The sequence below is a fragment of the Lagopus muta genome, chromosome 27 (assembly GCF_023343835.1).
Source record: "Lagopus muta isolate bLagMut1 chromosome 27, bLagMut1 primary, whole genome shotgun sequence".
NCBI lineage: Eukaryota > Metazoa > Chordata > Aves > Galliformes > Phasianidae > Lagopus > Lagopus muta.
In genome coordinates this window covers 652,018-673,545 of record NC_064459.1, presented here as the reverse complement: position 1 = coordinate 673,545, position 21,528 = coordinate 652,018, and the positions used below count along the sequence as shown (strand labels likewise).

The window sequence follows — 21,528 nt, the reverse complement described above, 5'->3', positions numbered from 1 at the left end:
GCTGTCATGTTGTGTCCATAGGCGCGCTCCTACTTGTGGGACGCCCGCCATTGCAATCGCGAATAAATTCTGCTTTTATCAGAGATACCGTCCTGACAAAATTACTTGGTTTATTTCCAACACTACTTACCTCTGTCCAAGGATCTAGGCTCACTGTAGAAGCTCCACAGAGCGGGAATTTTCAACAAGAGATCCCCTCGTTTTGGCAGTCAGCCCTTAAACGGGGTCTAGGAGAGGAGCAGCCAGGCTCCGCCCCTTCCAGGCACACAGCTGAATTGCCTTGCCTTGTGCTTGCAGGGCTAACCAGGACCTTTCCCCAGCTGTGCAATCAGTGATTCAGGCTGGAACTCAACAGATCCATACAATCCCAAAAAGAGGCAAAAGAGAGCTCCCTTTATTCAAACAAAGGGAGATTCAACTGGAGACATTTTCCCTCAATCCATCTGAAATCGCAGCCTCTTTTTTATTCTTCCTGATGTGTTGTCCCTTCTCCTTTCATAACTGGCGAAAGAAGTTAGAGGTTACAGACTTCCCAATCCACCTAATATGCGTTCCCCCTTGTATGTGACCTGTTAGGCTTGCATGAGCAAGCCTCATGCAAGCCTCATGCAAGCCTCATGCAAGCCTCATGCAAGCCTCATGCAAGCCTCATGCAAGCCTCATGCAAGCCTAACAGGTCACATACAAGGCGGAACGCATATTAGGTGGATTGGGAAGTCTGTAACCTCTGCACGGTAAGTCCAAAGTTCATAAGTTCAAGTTATCTATAGACCTTTGTAACTAAAAGCTTATTTGGTGAAAATAGACAGACCAAGTGGAAAAGAATTGTAAGCTTCCTGCACAACTTGCAAGCAAGGGCATCATGTTTGCAAGCATCTGCGTAAATGATTTTTATTTCCAAGGACATCTCATTCAGGAGCTTATTTTACTTCATATTTCAAGGGAAGTTTCAAATTAAGATCAAATAATTTTCAAATGCTAAGAATAAAATAAATTCTCCTGAAAAGCTCCTCTTACAATGAAATAATTTAAGAAACACCCAAAATGGGAAGACTACATAGTTCCAAAATCTTGAGGAACAAAGTATTTCATAAGTCAGGCACTCATTCTGGAAAGATCTTAATTCATCAAATACTCTTATTAAAGTAGATTCATTCCTTCTCCAGCACAAGACCAGTATCTCTGCAGCTGCTATGTGGTGTTTACTTTCTTTCTGAACAGGTTTGGGAAATGGCTTCCATTAAGTCACCCAGTATTGTTGTGGAGTAAAAGAAAACGCAGAATCTGAGACTACAGTTCCCAGCACAAGTTGGGAGGCTGCACAATCTTGCATTCAAATCTTGGCCGCTACCAATATTCAAAATAAACCGTACTAAATTTTCCCATTTCTAAAAGCAAGTAATGATTTGCTTTGCGACTCCATCTCTGCTGGAATCTAATGCAACTCTCACAACCATTTTATCATTTTCAACAATTCAGTTTCAAAACAAAAAGTTTTAGCCGATTTTTAGCAGCACACGAGTACACAGACTATCACATCCATAATCAGTTATTCTTTCATTTCTTGTCACCCAAGAGGAGGCACATTTGAAACAGCACCAACAGACCCTAAGGAGTTTGAATTACTTTATTTTAATTGTACTGACTGCGTAAATCAATAGCATTTCAATTCTTCAGAAGTGTTCACTCTATCATTTTGATATCAGAAATAGACTAGCTACATTATTGATCCGAGTTACATAAGCATATGTGGATGTAACATTTACTTGGATGAATAAATTTTTAAGTTCAAAAAGTAATTCCTTTTTTTCCTCCCTACTTTTTTCAAACTGGAATTCAACATCTACAAAAACCCACTAACTAATTTATGGGAGATATTGAATATATATTTCAACACTCTAACTTTACACAGAGGGGATCTTTTATTATTGTCAAGGCCATAAAAGATGAGCAGATTCAATATTTTATATTCCCATTTATTACTTGGCATGCAGAGGATTCTGAATCACAATGGTGAAAAAGCATAATATTTCTCCTACCCAAGTCCCACCATTGACTTACTGTCTATCCACATGCCACAAAGCCATACAAACATAACTGATGTTGTTCAAGCACCAGACATTGAACATTACATTACCAGGATACATTCAGGAGCTGGCAGCCTCAGGATGGTGTGTCAGGCAGCTGAAGGTAAAAAGCACAATCATGGCTGTTTTTAGTATCCAATCTAAAATATCTATAACCTCACGCTGCCAGAATGTATCCCCATACAGCATCCAGCAAGCATTTGCTTGAGCAAAACTCACCATCACCAGGAATTAAGTCTTACCATCTTTGGTAAGTACAAAACTCTGGCGGTCAAACAGTGGCTTACAAACTATTGAAACCAATTCTTAAAACTCAAATTGAAACACAGAAAAACATTCACAGAGCATTGCGTTACCAGGACAAGGTCTTGCTCAGACCCTTCGCACTGCACCATGCAAAGCAGTTTGTTTTTTTCAATCCAGCCATCTTCTATTCAGGTGTGTCCACACGAAATTATAAAACAAATCAACTTTATCAGTTTCTAGCACCTGGTAAGTCATCTTTATCTCAGAATTCTGGAGGGATGTATAGTATTCAGCATGAACATTATGGTTTCACTCCAACATCAAAGACTTCAGCAATGTGGAACTAGTAAAATGGAGCAGAAATCTATAATCCATGAGAAAACTTTGTTACTTCCTGAAGAATGTTAACGTGTGAATATTTTTTTACCTTAAGCCAAGAATCCTGTACTGAAGGCACATTCCTCTCCTTAAATTCAGGCAAAAAATGCCTGTGCCCAAACACTGCTGAAAGGATTGCCTTTTTTAAAAAAAAAGCTCTAGAGAGACAAGACATCAGGGATAATTTGGATCTACCATTAACCCAGTATGTGGCCTGGGCCGATTTCAAATGAAAACTGAGATGGGCTGGAAAAAGCTGTACCTGTAATTGCAGTGATACACAAAAGGTTCTATTAACTACACAAATGAGGCACAGAGGTTTAGGATGTCTTTCAGGAAAGAGGATTATTTTCTCTATGCCCAGCACAAAGAAGTGCTTACCTAGGTGGTAAACATCAGGCTTCAACAGAATGCAAATAAATAAATTAATAAAGCAATTAACAGACAGAGATAGAAACAAGTTCGAAGTGTGGAGCTTTGTGGCTGAAAATCTTTTTTTTTTTTCCTTTTTGGCCATTTACTGCAATTACTCCAACATACAGTATCTTCTTTCCAATCAGTAGCAACACCGTGCACTGATTTCCAAGCTTTTATTATTATTTAATTCTGATTAACAGAAAACTTTACTGATGTTTATTGTTTTATTTGATTTTATTGTAAATCAAAACACATTCAGGCAAGCAGCTAAACAGAAACAAAGATAATTCATATCAGCATATCTTTGGAGATGCCTACAATAATTGATGGCTTCTGTTTTATTTCCCTAAGTGTCAAACAACACCTACTCCCACCTGAAAGTAATTATCATTCCTCACCATTAACGCAGCTAGGCTGATTAGCATATACAGCACCCTTTCTGGCTGGTGATTCACAGGGAAACACAGATGTTGCCTTTAGAGGGAATACATTTCACCTACCTCTTCAGTTCAAGAGATGGGCTTTCCTGTGGCTAAAGAAGACAGTTGTAAATGGCTGCTGCCAGAATAAAGATTCAAGGGACAAACTTATGAACTCCTCGAGCTTAAAAGCTTTGTAATACTTCCCTACCCAGTATAGCTTTTTAAAAACGTGTCTCCAAGCTTACCAAGCAACTTCAACTCAAGAGCTGCATACAGAAGCTTTGGCAAAGTAGTTTATTAGTGCTGCTCATTATTCACTGCATGATATATACATATATTTTCTGATGTTTGACTTTTTGAAAATGTATTGAAAATGTTTCAAAGAGTATTAACAGCCATGCTCGCATTACTGGGATTTGATATGGTGGCTGCTATGCATTTCAAACTACTTTCTAAGCTCAGTCTTCAACACTGAGAATTCTCAGCCACTCTCAAACTTGAGGTACCCTGCAAAGTACAGTTGCAACCAACTCAACCCAGAATATGTTGAATTTTCTCAAAGAAAGATGGTTTGGTTTTCTTTCCTTTCCCTCTTATTTTAGGTAAAATGTATTATGAAACTTTCTGGACACAGAAGTATCAAAAATGCAGTCTGCAACACTCATCAATGAAAGAAGATAAGAAGTCATTTAAATCAGAGCATCATATGCAAATCTAAGTTGTTGTAGGGTTTTTTTCAGCCAAAATAAAGTAATTTTTAAAACAAATTGTGAACTTTTTCTTAAAGACTTGACTTCCCATCTCAAAAATGTGGTTTTCTATTGAAAATATCCTCACACCCACTCATATAGCTCAACATTGAAAATTTGATATCAAACTTTATTTTTCTTTGTTTCGCTCATATTCAGAACACGTGGCTTGTTGTATGTTGCATGAGCCAAAGAAAAGATGATGATGCTTACAAGTACGACAACTCTTAGATCAGGTTTTACAGTAAACTGCTTTGTATTGTAGATAAAATGGGCCTAAACAGATCCCAGAGTGCTTAATTACTCTTATCAAATATGTATGCATTGGATTTGCTGCACTTGGATTAGGCATGCAGTCTATCTTGAACAATTTTTTTCTTTCACCCTCTTCTGTTTTCTCCTTGGGAGGTAATTGTACTATAGACCATGAATAGCCTACAAAAACCTTTATGTAGAAAGCTCTCTGAAGCACTAAATATGCTGCTTGCTTAGTCATGATATTATGCAGCTCTGTTTGATCTAGTTGGTATATACAGCAAAAAGCACAGGAAACCTCTGAACAGGTTTTGACTTAGCACATTCTTTCTTCTGATATCCAGAAACAGATCTTCACATTTACCCTTCTATATCCAAGGTTTTAATTGCATCATACTACCCCACACATTGCACTACCCCAAAAACTGTATGTACCTTTAACAGAACTGCAGAGTGCCAAGACGATCTGCACTACTGAACAGTATGGGAAGTGTTAGAAATATGAAATAAATCCTCATAAAAATCACCTTTTGCTGCTAAAACTGAAGTTTTCTTCAATTCCGTTAGTTTAAATACAGATTCATACTGTGCCTTGTGCTACTCAAAAGCGTGTTGTAAATGACCCTGTTCAAACAACCTAAGTTTAATTTCTACCAATGTATTCAGAAGGACATTTCCACTCTGCTTACCCGCTGCACTGAAAGTACAGAAATGGAAAAAACAACTTTCATAGCTGCATTAAGCCAAATTATTGAAAAGAAAAAAAGCTCTTAGAAACACTAATTCACTTGGTGTCCCAAGTGTCAAAGACCAGTGACTTTCTCTTTAAAGCTCATTCATGTCAAGACAGAAGATGCTTCTCTATCCAACAGTGGTAAGAATTTGTCTGCAGTCTGCCTTTATTGTGGACAAAACAGACAACAACAACAACAAAAAAGATGCATACGAACTGAAAAAGTCCAGAGAAAAGCATCAAGAGCCATCAAGTGTCCTAAAAATACAGCCTAAGTGAACTGAATTCATTTTACATAGGCTGTAGTGCAGAAGGCTGGATTTCAGCACTGGGAAAGGGCTGCAAATCTGACAAAATGAACAGGTGATACTGAAGATAATCTCTTATATCTACAAAAAAGGACTGACATCATTAGCCTTTTTCATTTTCTCAGGCACAAACAGAATGGTTTACTCTCCTTTCCACTAACTAAATATGAAAGTAAACCCAAGTGAACTGACTTGATCAACACCTCAAAGCGGACCCTTCACACAGATAGCAATAGAAACCTACGGTATGGACTCTTAACTCTTCTCCACATTCCCTGGACACTTACAGGAAAACTCAGAACAGTACTGAAGGGATATTGTCTGTGCTATATTTAGGAAATATTTCTTCTTATTGGAGAGAAGCAGACTTTTTCTTTCTCAGATAAGAATGATTTCCCTTGCGAATTTGTATTTTGATGAATTCTTTCTAAAGACAAAACACACTGATAAAACATTTGCAGTTAATATATTGAGTACACCAATGAATACCTGCAACACGCACTCCACATCAGCGCTGCTAGTGCAAGCAATAAGACTCATCTGATTCTTATAGCCTCCACCTTTCAAAAACTGCTCTGGGACTCTGCAGCTGAGTCCCCAAAGACTTAAGAATATATGTATACTGCTCCTTTCACAACTCATAATTCATTTTTGGAGACATAATTGATAATATCTACCAAAACCTACAAGCATCTGCTGACCTGGGAAAAAAAATTATCTTCCTGGGACTCTGAAGTAATACGCTCTGCTAAGACTTCAGGCATTGCTTCAAGCTTTCTTGTTTCTGGGTCAAAAATATTACAGAGTTCAAACCATATGTAATGAAAATCATAAGCCGCTTGTGCAGTTTATTAGCAGTAGGAAATCAGGTCTCCATTGGGAACGTACAGTCAACTTATATGACAAAGGTAGCAGAAATTAATATATTTGTCTGGGCATTTTGAAGAACAGCCAGCTCCACTGGGGGAGAAGAAAGGGATGGTGATATCCTAGCAGCTTTGTGAGTATGTATGCAGGACAAGAACCCAAAGTGTGCATTTTCTGCTTCTAGAGAGCAACCAATTAATAGAGATTCAATTCTATTCAATAGCCTAACAAACCTCAGTAAACTGTAAATATTCACAGATTACTATGCCTAGGACCTAAATGAATATGAATGGTTTTTTTTCATAAACAGTGCCAGTTCAATCCCAGTAGAACAATGACCCAATGTGATACATGCCTCTACTTCAAAAAGGTTTTCCATTTCCTCTATCATATTTACAGAAATCACTTTAAATGATTTCAGATTTTGAAACAAAAGGTGTTAGTAAGGTATCCCAAGCAGTATGTCATACAATCCCCCCACAGTTGCAGTTGGTTCCTCTCCATAGCAGTTCAGGCTGCAATTGCCTTTTGCAGAACGGATGAATTCATATTGCTACAGGAATCCTACTTACCATCCTAACAGCCTATAGTATATCTTTCAAATCTCTATATTTCAAGCTCAAATATTTGTGATAGATATTTTTCCCTTTACTTACCCCTTAGTTTTCAGGTAATAATAAAAAATAATTTAAAAAAGGATTCCACTTTCATTGTGTTGATTCAAGACATCCATTAATCACTGACTTCCCCAAATCATTTTTTTAAGCAATTCAGACATTGTCCCAATTACTGCTGCACCACTATCAAACTTAGATATAAACAGAGGAGACAGAAAACAGTTCTCACTCAAATCAAGGCAGAGAGCATAAAAAGAAAATCTCCATTTGAACCTCTTTGTTCCTTAGTTATTCCCTTCTGAAAAGGAGAATAGAACTTCCTTAAGTCACAGAGGTGTTGTCAAAGTACATTAAAAGATTAAGGGTTGCTCAAATAGTACAGTAATGGAGGACAATACCTAAGATAGTACTTCATTTATTCTAAGCCATACAAAAAGAGCTCAGCTACAGAAATGCTGCAATATGCTTATAAAATGCTTCAGTATTCTTAAATCATTCTAAATATATATTACCAAGAAAGAAGGGGTTTGTGGCCAAGTGTAAAACAGCTTTGTTCTTAAGGGGGGGAAATGGCACTTTTATCAACCTTCCTGTTTTATTCTCTCATTTCCATCCCTGTGTTCATTTCCACTTTACACTGCAGTAGAAGTCAGTGGTATAACTTAGAGCTTTGTGAATAGGTGTTTGTTCAGTAAACAAGTTAAATGTGTTTGCATAATTCTTACAGAAATAAGATTTAGCTTTCACTGAATGGCTAAACATTGCCTTTTTCTCTCTGCAGATACATATCAAAACAGCAAAGGTAAAAAACACATAGACCACAAAAAGTTTCCAAACATGAATCTTACCACAAAGAGGAGAGTGAGGCAAATTGTGCTGGAGAATACGAGAACGGTATAGCAGAGAATCACCCAAATGGTCCAATATATTTTCATGACAACTGCACAAATACTAAATACGAGGGCAAAGAGAATTATGATGTGAAAGGTTCAAGATGAAGAAGTTTTAAACATCCATACGCTTTACTGATTTAAGTAGATCTAGTTATGTAATAACATGATGAGTAAGGTCAGTAAAATTAGCTCAGTAGTCTTAAATACAATACTTTCTAGAAGTGTTGTTGGTCAGTGTCCTAATTCTGCTTTCATTGAGGTAATGGAACAATGATCTCTGCTTTTCTTTCATTTTCAGCACCTGGGGGATTCTTTTTTGAAGAGCTTTGCTTTCCACAATTGTTTACAGAATTACAGGAAAAACTCTCTCTTGCACAGAGACCTTCTAGCAATATTGCACATTCAGTTGGACACTCAATGATTACAATTAATCTCTACCCCAGATTGCCATCATCCCCTCCCCACAAAACCCAGTGCTGTAGCTTTGATGCCATGAGAGAAGGTGCTTATTAGACCATATTTTGAAAGCTTTTAACCTGCTTCTCACCAAACCATACAGCAAGATACATTAAGCTATAAACCTTCAGAATGGTGTTCTCAAGTGTTATAATCCAGGCATGCAAAACTGGTAAAAGAAGAAATTCAAAGACATGAGCTAAGGACAGAGCTATCCCCATACTGCTCATCTGATCCCTGGTTTTATACTGCCCAGCTACCTCTCCCTCAGTTAGAAACATACATACATTGCTCCAAAAGTAATGCATCTTACTTATTTCCATGGAAACTACATCCAAGACAGAGCATATCACTGTTTGATAGAGAAAATTCTCAGCTACAAAATGCCACGTTTTTTTCCAACTCAGCCACCACCATTTGCTGTGCATTTTCACCAGCAATGAACACGGCCTCATGCTGTGTTCATACAAATCTGCACCAGCAAAGGTGACCCACTGTCACCACTGCTGAAACAAACCACCCACGGCCTCACTGTGCTCACATCCATTCTTTGGTCTCCACAAACATTCAGCAAACATGAATGAATGTCAATGAGTGCCATATTTTCTGTGTGGAAGAATTCAGTTCCAGATCTTGACATCATACACATTTCAAGGTCAGATTTTGTCAGACTGCCTCTCTGCTGCCATCTGTCTCACAGCACCAGGACATAATGAAATATTGGCAGGAGGTTCAAGCCCTACTGTTGTACTGCCAGCATCCACCACTGACATCGTGGACCAACATAATAAAATTGTAGGCATTACTTTCGGAGCCTAACCCACTCCTAACACAGCTCCATGCTGTCCCCTCTGTAAGGATCTGCAGGCCACCATGAGGCCTCCTCTCAGCCATCTCTTCTGTGAGCCAAACAAACCATGGGACCTCAGCTGCTCCTCACATCTTGCTCTCTAGAGCCTCCACCAACTTTTCAGCCCTCCTTTAAACACTAATAGTTAGGTTCCTCCTAAATGCTCTCAGTGAAAAAACAAACAAACAAACAAAAAAAAAACCGTGGTGTCTTCTATCCTAGCCATCAATTTGTCAGCTTTTCCTTCATTTAATAGCAATTTCCTGAAGGAGAATGTAAAACATCTGAGGAACAAACTGTCTCAGTTCACTTTAGCTTCTGTGAAGTCTTTAAAACCAACCTGCTAGTGTTTGTAGCTTTTGCATATGTACCTAGAGAGCAAAGCCACAGCTGAAACAACTGTTGCACGCATACATACAATTATTCACTAATGATGTTTGACATCAGTACCATCCCAGCAGTCTAATTGCCAGGACTCAAAGCAAAGTTTCAAGACTGGCTATCACTAGAGCTTTCATTTAGACACTTGGCTCAAGTCAAGATTGCTCTTCTGTTAACAAGGGAAGAACGGTTTTCTGACAGCTGGAGTATAAATATTCCTAGCTTAAAGGCAGCTCTTTGAAGTTCATAATCTCTTCTCTCTTCCGTACTCTTTTTCAAGCAAAGAACACGTGTCTAAATGCTTTATCATGGCGACTGTGTCTTGGCATTATCTTTGATACTGTCTCGGTGTGTGTTGTAAAGATAATAAAAAATCTAGCTGCTAGGAACCTGAACAAGTTCCCACAAGCATTTTCCACCTCTCTTCTGTTTATACCGTCAGCTTCCTACAAAGCATTTACATGGAGCACTATTAGTGTTGCACGTTATTTTCTCCCCTAGCATTCCCATGGAGGAATGTATTGTAGTTTCAAAGTAAAGTAGCGATGTTCTTCCATCCATTTTTTTACCCTTATTCAAACTACTAATGCTGTTTATTGTGCAAATAGGCTTAATGAACTTGGTGGGTCCAGTTATAGAGAAGGGCACAAGCATAAGGGTGAAAGCTTAATTTGTGGCATTCTAGTTATCAGGGCTGTGTCAGAAGGTTGGGATATTCACAGAAGAGAAGTCATGCTTGCACTTTGTCCTATTTACTGCATTTGCACAGTATTAAATGGAATTACAGATGCAATTATTACATCAAAGATAACTGTAGCTAAGCAGATCTACCTCTGTTCCCACTCATTTTTCCTCTGTGAGGTGTGACCACAAGAAGTTGGCACAAATGCAAGTAAATATCTTACTTACTGAAAATGATCAATAACTGTAATCATTGATAATAATTAATTTTTAAAACTGATCAGTTAACTATAATCATCACTGCTCAGAAATTAATATTGCAAGCACGTCCTGGGGCAAACACTGTATATTAACAAAAGATACCTTTATCAGCTATTAAAACTCATGTCACTAATTGTGACAAACACAAAAAGTACCTTCCAAGGAGTTCACTAGGATATCTGAGACCTTACCCAGCGTTCAAAGCAAAGGGTCTCTGCCTAAAACTGGCTGCATTAAGCAGCAACAGCAGCATGGCACAAACTTCCCTTTGTGTAACATCCCAAAAGTGAGCGTTGAAAGGTTCAGACTTCCCCTCATTTTTCCTCTTGTATGGGAGAAGACAGCATTTACCAGCTTTCCCAAGTGTAATTACTGCATGTAGCAGGGTGTTTAAATGCATAAATTTTGTTGATAGATTGTTACTTCAATTTGTTCACTGGATGATTTTCTATAATTACAATAGTTTGTCACTAGGTTGTTTTCCCTAATTTGTCACCTCGATTACATAAATTAAATTGATTTATAGAAGTGTGTTAATATTACTTACCTTCGGTGCAGAATTCACAAATAGAGCTCTATGTAGACTGTTCAGCTCTTTGACCACACAGTGCATTTTCCATTGATGAGCATCCCTCCCAGTCTGTGGGAAGCAGACAGAAAAACACTGGGGACAATGTAAAGCAAACACTAGTGATGCAAAGCTGTTTTTCTTTCCATGCTTGGCATTTTGCCTAGCCTGTATTTTGGAACATATGGCCCCTCCTTAAGAAATAAAATAAAATAAGAGCAATTATGAGTTTTGCCTGGTGGCAAAGGAAAGGCAGAGAGGGAAATATATCTGTGTTTTATTCTAAGCTCTGCCACCAACTTGTCATGAGTCCCTGGGGAATTTTAGCCTTTTGGCATCTCTGTTAGCTCAAGCGCAACATAATTAATTCAAATATCTAATTACACATTCACTTTCATTGAGGACCACAGAGTGTCTCCCAAATTATTATTATTACCGATAGCTCCAAATACCAGAGGTCACAGCACTGCTGTTAGTCTGCAAAGGGCCATCAATTTTAAATAATTCACTATAGAGATAGTCTAAAGCACAAGGTATTGCTGTATCCAAACAGCAGCATCCTGCACCAAGTTCACTCTAATAAAAATGACAAGAACAAGTCAGGAGATAGTCAAGATCTCTGGAATACCACTGAAATGTATCAAAAATTATTTACTTAATATTTAAATCAAAAATATTTCGCTTACTTTCAAACCCCCGGAATATTGCATCTGAAAGTAAGAACAAAGCTTGGGATTATCCCACATAACGTCCTCTCTCCATATTATGCAACATAATACTATGCATTATGTCATTGTTAAAATAGTAGAAGCATATACAGATGAAGACTTGCAAGAAATTCCTTAGGTTTATATTAAATAGCACCTTTTGTTCTTACTGAGGATTCCAGAACTAAGAAACAAAATGAAACAAAAACTAAATGAACTTCTTTCAGGTTTAGTCTGTATCATACAAAGAAATGTGATTCAATACTAATTTGAAATGGCTTTCTGTCAAATGTAAGGTCGGTGCATAGCCCTTTTTTGCTGCAACAAACGCCAAAAGAAAACGTAAAAGAATTTGCATAGAAGTTATTTCTTAAAAGAGGATGCTGTTCCCAGTTGTAGCAGCATAGCTCATGAATCACATGCTGAGACTGAACCCAGACACAGTGTTATGGGCAAAAGTAAAACAAAATGAAGAAGAATCTCTAAACCTCAACCTTTGATTTAACACATTCTGCCTTTTGCCTCATCACATTTCTTAATAGTTTTGTTAAAAGTATGAAGAAATTTTTAATTCATTTGGTAGGTACCTTAAAACTCTAATACTATCTAAAGGAAAAAGTAATTCAAAAGACCCACACAGACTCTGAGAGGTGGATTCAATTTTATCATGCTCAGCATGTATTACCTGCCTAGAATAGCTCACTAATTGTCATGTTGCCCACTTGCATATCATTTGGATGCCTGCCCTAGGGCATAGGTGCTGAGCAGAAATATTTTCACTTACAGTGGGTGGAATACACAGCAACTCTTGTCTGATTAGCAGTCAGTCATATCTCTGCAACACAAGATTGCATGTGTTGTTGCCACGTACTGCTTTACATTTTGGTGAGTCCTGCTGACGTGGACATCAGAAAGATGCAACCAAGTGTTTTCATTACCCTTAAGTTCTGCTTTTCAATCTTCAGGACAAACATTTGGCCAACCTGCAGTTCTACTTGCTCTGGTAACCTGCCTAATCTCTTGGCTGAAATAAATCTTTGCTGCATTTTCTCTCTCACTACATTCTTATGAATAGTAACAGGAACTCTGAATTTTCTCCTTTCCCTTATTGCCTTAACTGTATTGTAAAAATCCCTTTTTGCCCAAAAACACACATACTTTGCTCTATTTACTGTTGCAGAATTCCTTCTGTTTCTACCTGGAAGTTACAGCCATTTTTAATTAGCATGCTGGTCTGTAGCAGCTGTAATGAGAAGGACAAATGTATCAGTAAAACACCATTCATTCCTTCTAGTCCCTCCAGCAGGCTTGGCTCACCCAACCACATTTAGGGCTTCTGAAACAGAAACATTTTGCTGTTTATGAGTATATTGTTTCTTGATAGTTTCAACAAATAAAATTTTAAAGAGTTGAGTGTCTTAACAACTTGAGGAGCCCTCTGAGACTTGCTTAGGAGCTTTTGAGAACTTCATCTTCACACCTGCAAACAGTGAAATCTCCCTTGGATTTTTGGCACTGTTTCTTTTCCATGTTTGAATCCTAGACTAGAGTCAGAGGCAAAAACTGGCTCAAGTCAGGGGGTTTTTCTTAATTTTTACCAATCAGCATAGATTTTAATTACTGATTCTGGTATGGAGTGATATAGGTTGGTTTGTTTAGCAATTAGGACTAGTATATTAGTTTAAGAACCAATATATTAGTTTAGCAAAAGGAATCCATAAATGATAGTTATAAAATTTTCCATTTCGTCTCCAGTGGGTGAACAGTCTTATTTTTCCTCAATAATTTTGCACTGGTGATACAATAGAATACTTTTATCTTCTGCCTCAATGATTTTTCCTCACAAGAAATACTGGGGTCTCAACAGAATACTTTTATTTTTTACCTCAAATCATGTAAGGACATTTTCCTCAGGTTCCACATACAGTGTTTTTAAAAAGTGACTCACTATGGCCTAATTAGCCGTTGAAATCTTCCAAACTGGAGAAAAGTGGACTGAAGTGTGCTAAAAGCTTCAGGGATGACGCTGGTGGTGAAAGCTGGGGAAGAAGTAGGTGGGCACTCGACCACCCCAGGTACCACCAAGTATCCCATTAGTACGTATCAATGAGATCTTGAGAAAGAATGAATGTGTATCCCAATGTACTGCATATGTATGTCTTAACTGTGTAAATGTAGAACCTGAACTCTGAGAGGATGCACTTGCTTGTGAAGTTGCCCAGTGCGCATCATGAGGAATAAGGGAATGCCACCCTCCAACATCACATTGGAGTTGGAGAGTTTTCTTTCTGGATTTTGGATGTCAGAGAAAGAGAAACAGCCAGAAATTAAGCAAGGACTTGAGAAAACACCTCACCTTCACTGCAGACCTCACCCCTTGCAGCCTCCCACCCCTTCCCACATTACATTCTCCTGTTTGCTGAGGCAAGGCTCAACTGCTCGAGGTTGGGGTCAGGGCCCTGTTTCTTTTCTTTGCTGCTCCTCCTTTCCATCTCCCTCCACCTTCATCCTCTCACAACCTGCAGCCCCTTTGGGGATCCATGGTGGAGACATCGCCCCACTTTTCTCTGCATATCTCCTTCTTCCATACTCTCCATTTCCTCCTTGGCACCAGCATCTCCTTTCAAGTCTTCTGTCCTGACCCAAGCCTTCCTCCTTGGGGTTGAAATCTGGGGAGGCAGCAGCCTTGTTTGCTCTGAGTTCACCCCCAGCACATCTCTCACAACCCTGCAGCCCCCATCAAGACCAAAACCCTTCAGTTCCACCCAACACAGGCTATGCAAATGCAAGACTGATATGAAAAATGTAAGCAATTTAGTAAGTATTCAAACAGGCCCCCTTGGTACTCCAGACAGATGAAAACAGACTCCTGTAAGCAAATGTGAGGAGGCCCAAAGAGCAATCTGCTTACCTCAACATCTGTACCATCTACGGACAAACTAAAAGACTAATGCACAGCCCTGGCAAGAGCCCCTTGATTGAACAGAGCAGATGCAATGTTAGATTTAACATGTTTGATCATTCTGGTAATATGTGGAAAACTGTGTAAAGATTCATATGTCAAATAAGAGTCATTTAGCTCTGAGGTGTACATTCTTTGTTGAAACACACAGTGCTGCAAAAACCCACTGTCGATTTGCTAAATCATCATTTGGTTTGAGGAGTTTTCTTGAGTAAGATTTTCAGTAAGAAGGCTATTGCTTCAGGCTTTAGAGAGGGGGCCAGGAAACACTGCCTGCAGGTTTGCTCTCTCCTGTTCAGGTGCTGCCACCAACTGTTTCTCAGAGGTGGGAGCAAAACCAGGTGAAGGCTGCACAAGCTGTAGGAACTCTGGTATCAAGATATTCCTTCACCAAATATCACACAGCTCAACCAAGTGCAAGCAGCACCCAACCATCACCACAGCCAAGGAGGCCCCACACATCTGTCTGTCGTGACATCTCTCACCCACACTACCACAAGCTCCATCCACAGCCTTTCCAAAGGCCCAAACCTGGCAATTTAACCCCTTATTTCATTCTTTGGCTCGGTCACAGGTTAGGTACACCGACAGGCAGTTGATACAAAATCTAACAAGTGCAACCAGTGCATTTTCATTTCCAAATCAGGCCTGCAGGGGGATTGGCAAATCAAAGAAATGGATGTGCAACAGAGGTGTTCTTGCTCAGTATTTATTGGTAAAACTTGTCAAAATGTATTAAATGTTATTTCTTCTCCCCTTTCCATCTCATGAATGCTTTGGAAAACAGTCCGGAGATGCTAAATAGAGATTTATCTGGAGACAAGGCTGTTTCAGAGCACTGCACGTTGCTTTTAAGCATCCAAATTATGGAGCAAACGTTCTGTGTCAGCTTCTACTGAACATCACAGCTTTATTACAAAAGCATCTTGTGTACCCACACTTCTCTGATGGCTGGGAAAACCAACTTTGTTCATATTATCAGAAAAAGATCATACAAAAACAACAGATGAAGGTATTTACAAGACAGTGCTGGCTCTCTCAACAGCAACGTATAGGCACCAAGTGGGGAATTCAACCAAGAATTCAAATTGAGGCTGGTTTTATTTGAAAATAAAACCTTTTGTCTGTTTTCTTCAAAAAAACTGGGGGAAGGCAAAAGTGGATTTATTCTGAATTAATGGTTTTAATTTATTATCAGCCTAACCAGAAATACTTGCATAGGTTGCGGTGCTCCCTGGATATCCCCTGAAGTCGGTAGGACTGGCTCTGTCATTAGGATTTCACAGTAGGAACTACCTGAAGTGCTCTACATGTCCCTTGGAGCACAGTCCTCTCAATTGCTGAGGGAACCTCTGCAGACCAGCTTTCTGGCTCAGATGTTAATGTTCATCATGAAACTTAGCCAGGGTGACTCTCACTCTCACTTCTAAGTTTAAAGGATATTGGAAGAGACGAGCGTAACGGCAGCTTGGCTATGACAGTGGCTTGAGATGCAGTTCCACAGCAGCTTAAGTGGATCCATTTCATCCAGCTAACCTGGCACAAAAAAACTAACCCAACCTAAAAAAAGCAATTAGCTTTCTGCTAGCTTACTGACCTGCAACAGTTCTGTGCAGGGTCAGAGAAGCACTGGAGCTGGCACAAGTGAGGGTATGAAACTGCAGCACCCAGTGATTAGATTAGCAGAACATTAAAGGAGAGGCAGACCACTACAGAAAGCTGCAAGCTTGAAATAATGATGAAAGTTTATGACACCATACCCAACCTGGAAGAACTCCAGGATTCCCTCTCAGGGACTATATATTCTTTATAATGAAGCTTTTCAGGGCAGGGATCACGTCTGTGTGAGGAGGAGGTAGCAATAAGAGAAAGCAGAAGAGAGATGAAATAGTGGAGGGAGACAGAAAAGTTCTGGGTCTGAATCTGTTTCCAGCTGTGGTAATTCAAACGCTTCTATTCATGTATTTAGAATGAAAAGATAAAATTCCTTCTCCTGCCCTCTGCCAAATTGAGGTCCTGAATCTGCTCAGGACAAGAAGGGTTTCACAGTGGCTGCTTCAGCTAGGTACTGTTTTGACTTGTAAAATCACACTTGTATGATATTAAAGAATACATATATATATGTATTTGCAATGAAGATGGAAAGAATGCTGAAATACAACTTAGGGAAAGAAGTGGCTGAGTATAGTTTTGTGTGCCACAATAAATCCAATTTGGTGCCTAAAGAGGAGATAAAATGATAAAGATAATATACTTGACAAAGTTTCACAGGATACACTGGAAAAATCTATCCAGACCATTTATTCCTCTGTGGACAACAGGATAGACTCATTTCAAATTCTGCCTTTGTTGCTGTGTAGAAATGAAAATGCTAATTGGTTTACTTGAAGTTTAATTGAAAATTAATAGAATTTCACTAGAGATTTGCAGAATAGGACTAGAGTTAAAACGACATTTGATTAAAGTCATACTAAAAACCTACTCAAGGACATTTTGAAGACAGCAGCAGATGAGTTCCTTTTAAAGGCAGAAATAAATATTTATCATTAGTAATAGCTACTAACAATATCCACAGTTTTTAAAGCAGCATAGAAAGATAACGACACCACAGCAAGATTCCACTTATCTTCACACCTGTGCAATTCAAAGAGATAAAAGAACTTGTTACCTTCTCCAGTTAGCAGCATCTCTACATCCCTTATAAAGAAATTCTGAGGGAATCAGCCTTGTTTAGCTTGGAGAAGAGAAGGCTTTGGAGACACCTCACTGCAGCCTTCCCGTACATGAAGGCAGCTTACAAGCAAGAGGGAGACGGACTTTTCACACTGTCTAACAGTGATAGAACAAGGGGGAATAGTTTTATACCAAAAGAGGGAAGATTTAGGTTAGATGTTATGAAGAAATATTTTACTCTGAGGGTGGTGAAGCAGTGGAACAGGTTGCCCAGAGTAGTTGTGGATGCCCCATCCTTTGAGCAGCCTGTGCCAGTGCCTCACTACCTTCACTATAAAAGATCTTTGTCTTATATCTAACCTAAATCTACCCTCCTCAAACCTGAAACCATTTCCCCTTTTCCTATCACCATAGACCCCCACTGAAATGTCTGTCCCTTTCTTCCCTGTAGTTTCCCTTTAGATACAGAAAAGCCACTATCAGGTCACCTCAGAGTCTTCTCTTCTTCGGGCTGAACAGCCCCAACTCTTTCAGCCTGCCCTTATAGGGGAGGTGTTCCATCCGTTGGATCATTTTTGTGACCCTCCTCTAGACATACTCCAACAGATCTATGTCTCTCCTGTACTGAGGACTCCACATCTGGATGCAGTACTCCAGGTGAGATCTCACAGCACAGAGCAGAAGGGCAGATCCCCTCCCTTGCCCAGCTGGCCACACTTCTGTTGATGCAGCCCAGGACGTGATTGGCTTTCTGGGCAGTGAGTGCACATTGCTGGCTCACATCTAGCTCCCCATCTACAAGTACCCCCAGGTCCTTTTTGCAAGGCTGTGCTCAATCTTTTCATCCCATCCTCTAGCTTGTACTGGGAGTTACCAGCTGTCTTTTTTAACCTCAAAAGAGGACCAACCTTCCAGCTGCTACTTCTCAAAGAAAGATTCTGTAGTTTGCTGGAATTCATGGACTACCTTTCATTGTATTTCAGTAAGAACTACATTTCTGGTCTTTCAGGCATGACTACTGAATAACCACTCCATGATTATGAATATAATCATAATTAAGAACTTAATTAACTTGGAAAGTAACCAACAACTACATGGGCATGGATTCATCATCATACAGTCACCAGTACAAGACCGGGAAACACTGGCCCTTTTAGGAATCTGGGTATACAAGAAAACTGAAGTGCTGTAAAATAAGTTTCAACATTGCAGATCTTCTTGCTCTAAAGCTCTGTAATGCTTTGCTGCTGAAAGCAGAGTCAAGTTATGGTGGTTTACATAACACAGTTACCTGAGATTTTTAAGTAGAAAACAAAAAGACAGGATATTTCCTATAAATTCCCTCTATCTTCTTGAACAAATCAAATAGGAACTGGCCATGTATCTGTACATGACAGCATTCTCAACCATTAGAAATCAAGAGATATAAGAGATATACAACTGTAAATTTTTCCTGTGCCATTGCTTTTCCTCCAAAGAAATGGGGTCGGGCTGCAACTCTTCATGAAGGACTTCTCTCATCCCACTGAGTTAAAACTTCATAAAAATTTCCAAAATTAATAAAACAACAGTACAGTTGACCAATGTTCAACAATGATATTTTCACAAAAGAAAAAAAAATGCTTTGAAGAAAAATAAAAAAATCTTGGCTAACTGTAGGAAATCTGTACTTGCATATCACCAAGTGCTGGTATGAAATGAGTATACAGTCTCTTTATGGAAATGAACAAGATCAACTGAATATTCATTTGATGGACTGAAATTCAACTCGTTTTAACATTACTATGGTAACAGTTTGGATGACATTTGATATTTACTTCAACCATTACTATTTCAGTATTATCATGAAAAACAGCTCATTTAACTGCCACCTCTGTGAGCATATGTGAGCATACTTACATGTTCCCCAGGCCTGACTTAATTGCTTTCCTTTGCAGTCATAAAGCTAAATCAGCACTAAAAGAAAATATCTATTGATCTTAACCACAGAGCCATCTATTCTGAATACTGTCACTAGTAGGCTCCAGAGAAAATAAAGGCATTCTCTTAAATTACCAGCTGCTACAGCATTGCTACAGCATTCCTTCATCAGTTTTCCTAGGAGGTCAAAAGAAGGTAAAAGATTAAAGATTCATGGAAATTTTAAAAGTATATTTTAACTGTACTGTTTCTATTGATGATAAAACCAATTTTTACTAGAGTTACTGTAATTTCTATTTAAGGGCATGATTGAGCACCCACATTTTAAAAAGAACAAAATGTCCAAGTTCTGGCATTTACAGAACTAACAGCATTATTAACCCCTGGGTCAATTACAACTAAGGGCATGAACTAGAATTAAACCACAGCAAGAATAATTCATATTTATAACCTCAATTTTAAATTTTGGGAAACGTTAGCTTTTACTGTGTACACGTCTGCCAATACTTATGATGACAAACAATTAATTTCAACTAATGAAAATAAGCCAAAAAGATTTTTGCACATCAGGTATTCATAACGAGTATAAAATGGTAGACAGTTTTGTGTCTAAAATCTGTGCTTCCAGTTTTCCACTCAACAACTGTTTGTGTATATCCTTTATTGCTAATAAAATACAAATAAGTATACCTTGATTGCAGTGTATAATGGAAACATACATCACCCAAGCTTTAAAGTTCAATTCCACTGAAATTCCTTTATTCCATTCCAGTGTTGCAAAAAGTCAGCAAGCATCTCTACCAGAATAATAGCCTTGATAAAAAATGGGATCCAGACCCTTGCAATTTCGTTTTTCCACAACTAAATTAAACAAGGATGAAGCCAGTCAGCTTCATAAGTCTAGGGTCAAACAGAAGTAATTACATTATATAAGTGTTTTTCTTTGAGTACTTTCTCAATCAAGATTAGTTCAATATACAATAGGGCCTTGCATATTTGATGATTTTCAGTCAGACTGTGAGGGCAGTAACTATGACACCTTCTTGTCTAGAAAATTCTTTTCCAGACCTAAATCCCAGAAAACAAATTTCAGCAATAATATTATTGTCTTGCCCCTACACCATCAAGTGTTCTTTTCGAGCCTGAACATATCTTGTCCATTGTGTTCTAATGCAGCACATACCAGAAGAAAACCCTGACTGAAAAACTTCAAACCTCAGCTTGCTGAAATCCTGCAACATGTGAAAAACGTTAAATAACACACAATACAGATACCACATTCTTGTTAGGTATTACAGAATTGGATCCTTCATGCCCTCAGCCCCTAGGGAGTTAGAAGCTACCAGAATTTGAAATTGGTCTATCACTAAGAATTACAGTTAAACCACTATCTATATCAGGTAACAAATGTTACTTTTTTTTTTTTTCCCCTCATCACTAACTCCTACTTTTCTCCTAATATCTCTCTCCTCAGCAATTTGGCTTTCTAGAAATGATTTCCCAGAGAAAAATGAATCAGAGAGGTGTGATAACACTAAAACAATTCTCAAGAGCTCCCAGATTAAAAATGTCTGGGCATAAATCACTGGGAAACTCTGCAACTATTTCTCTTTACACAAGAATAAAGTTCAAAATTGGAGAGACTACAGACAGTGGCTGGCTGCATGCTTCTGCTGTGACTTTGCATTGTAAATAGGCACTTGAACTGTGATGAGTGACAGCAGTGTAATAGAACCTGTCTAGATTATCACCAGGTTGAAATCCAAGAGTCCCCATAATATATTGAACATTAGCTGCAACAGCCAGAGTGTAAACCTTATAAACAAAAGAGAAACCTAAGAGAAACCTTTGCCATTCCCCAAGTCCAATGGAGGTAATTCCAACAGCTACCAGAATATCCTAATCAGAAAAGCTTACAAAGCTCAGTGTAAAACTTCTTTACCATCAACATTCAAAGAAGTAAAACATGCACACTGTGTTACAAAACTGACCTTGAGCTATCATAGGAACTTCTAAACATTCAGCAGCAAACAAGGAGAGCAAGTGCATTTCTGAGACATTCTTCATTAATTTACCCTAAATTCTCATTTTCATACC

At 38.7% G+C, this 21,528-nt stretch overlaps 2 protein-coding genes across 3 annotated transcripts in view; one reads left to right on the top strand and one right to left on the bottom strand.

The window, feature by feature from the left end:
- LRRTM4 (leucine rich repeat transmembrane neuronal 4) overlaps window positions 1-12,004 on the bottom strand; it is a 433,443-nt gene extending 421,439 nt beyond the window's left edge. The window contains exon 1 of one of the 2 annotated variants that reach the window (XM_048928295.1): window positions 11,149-12,004. The gene's annotated coding sequence lies outside the window, so the exon portion shown is untranslated. Of the gene's footprint in view, window positions 1-130; window positions 215-11,148 lie in introns of those variants that run through there. The other variant, XM_048928296.1, reaches the window with a different exon arrangement.
- The window catches only part of ANXA4 (annexin A4), a 493,965-nt gene that overhangs the window by 168,916 nt on the left and 303,521 nt on the right, over window positions 1-21,528 (top strand). The gene's annotated exons all lie outside the window — the stretch shown is intronic.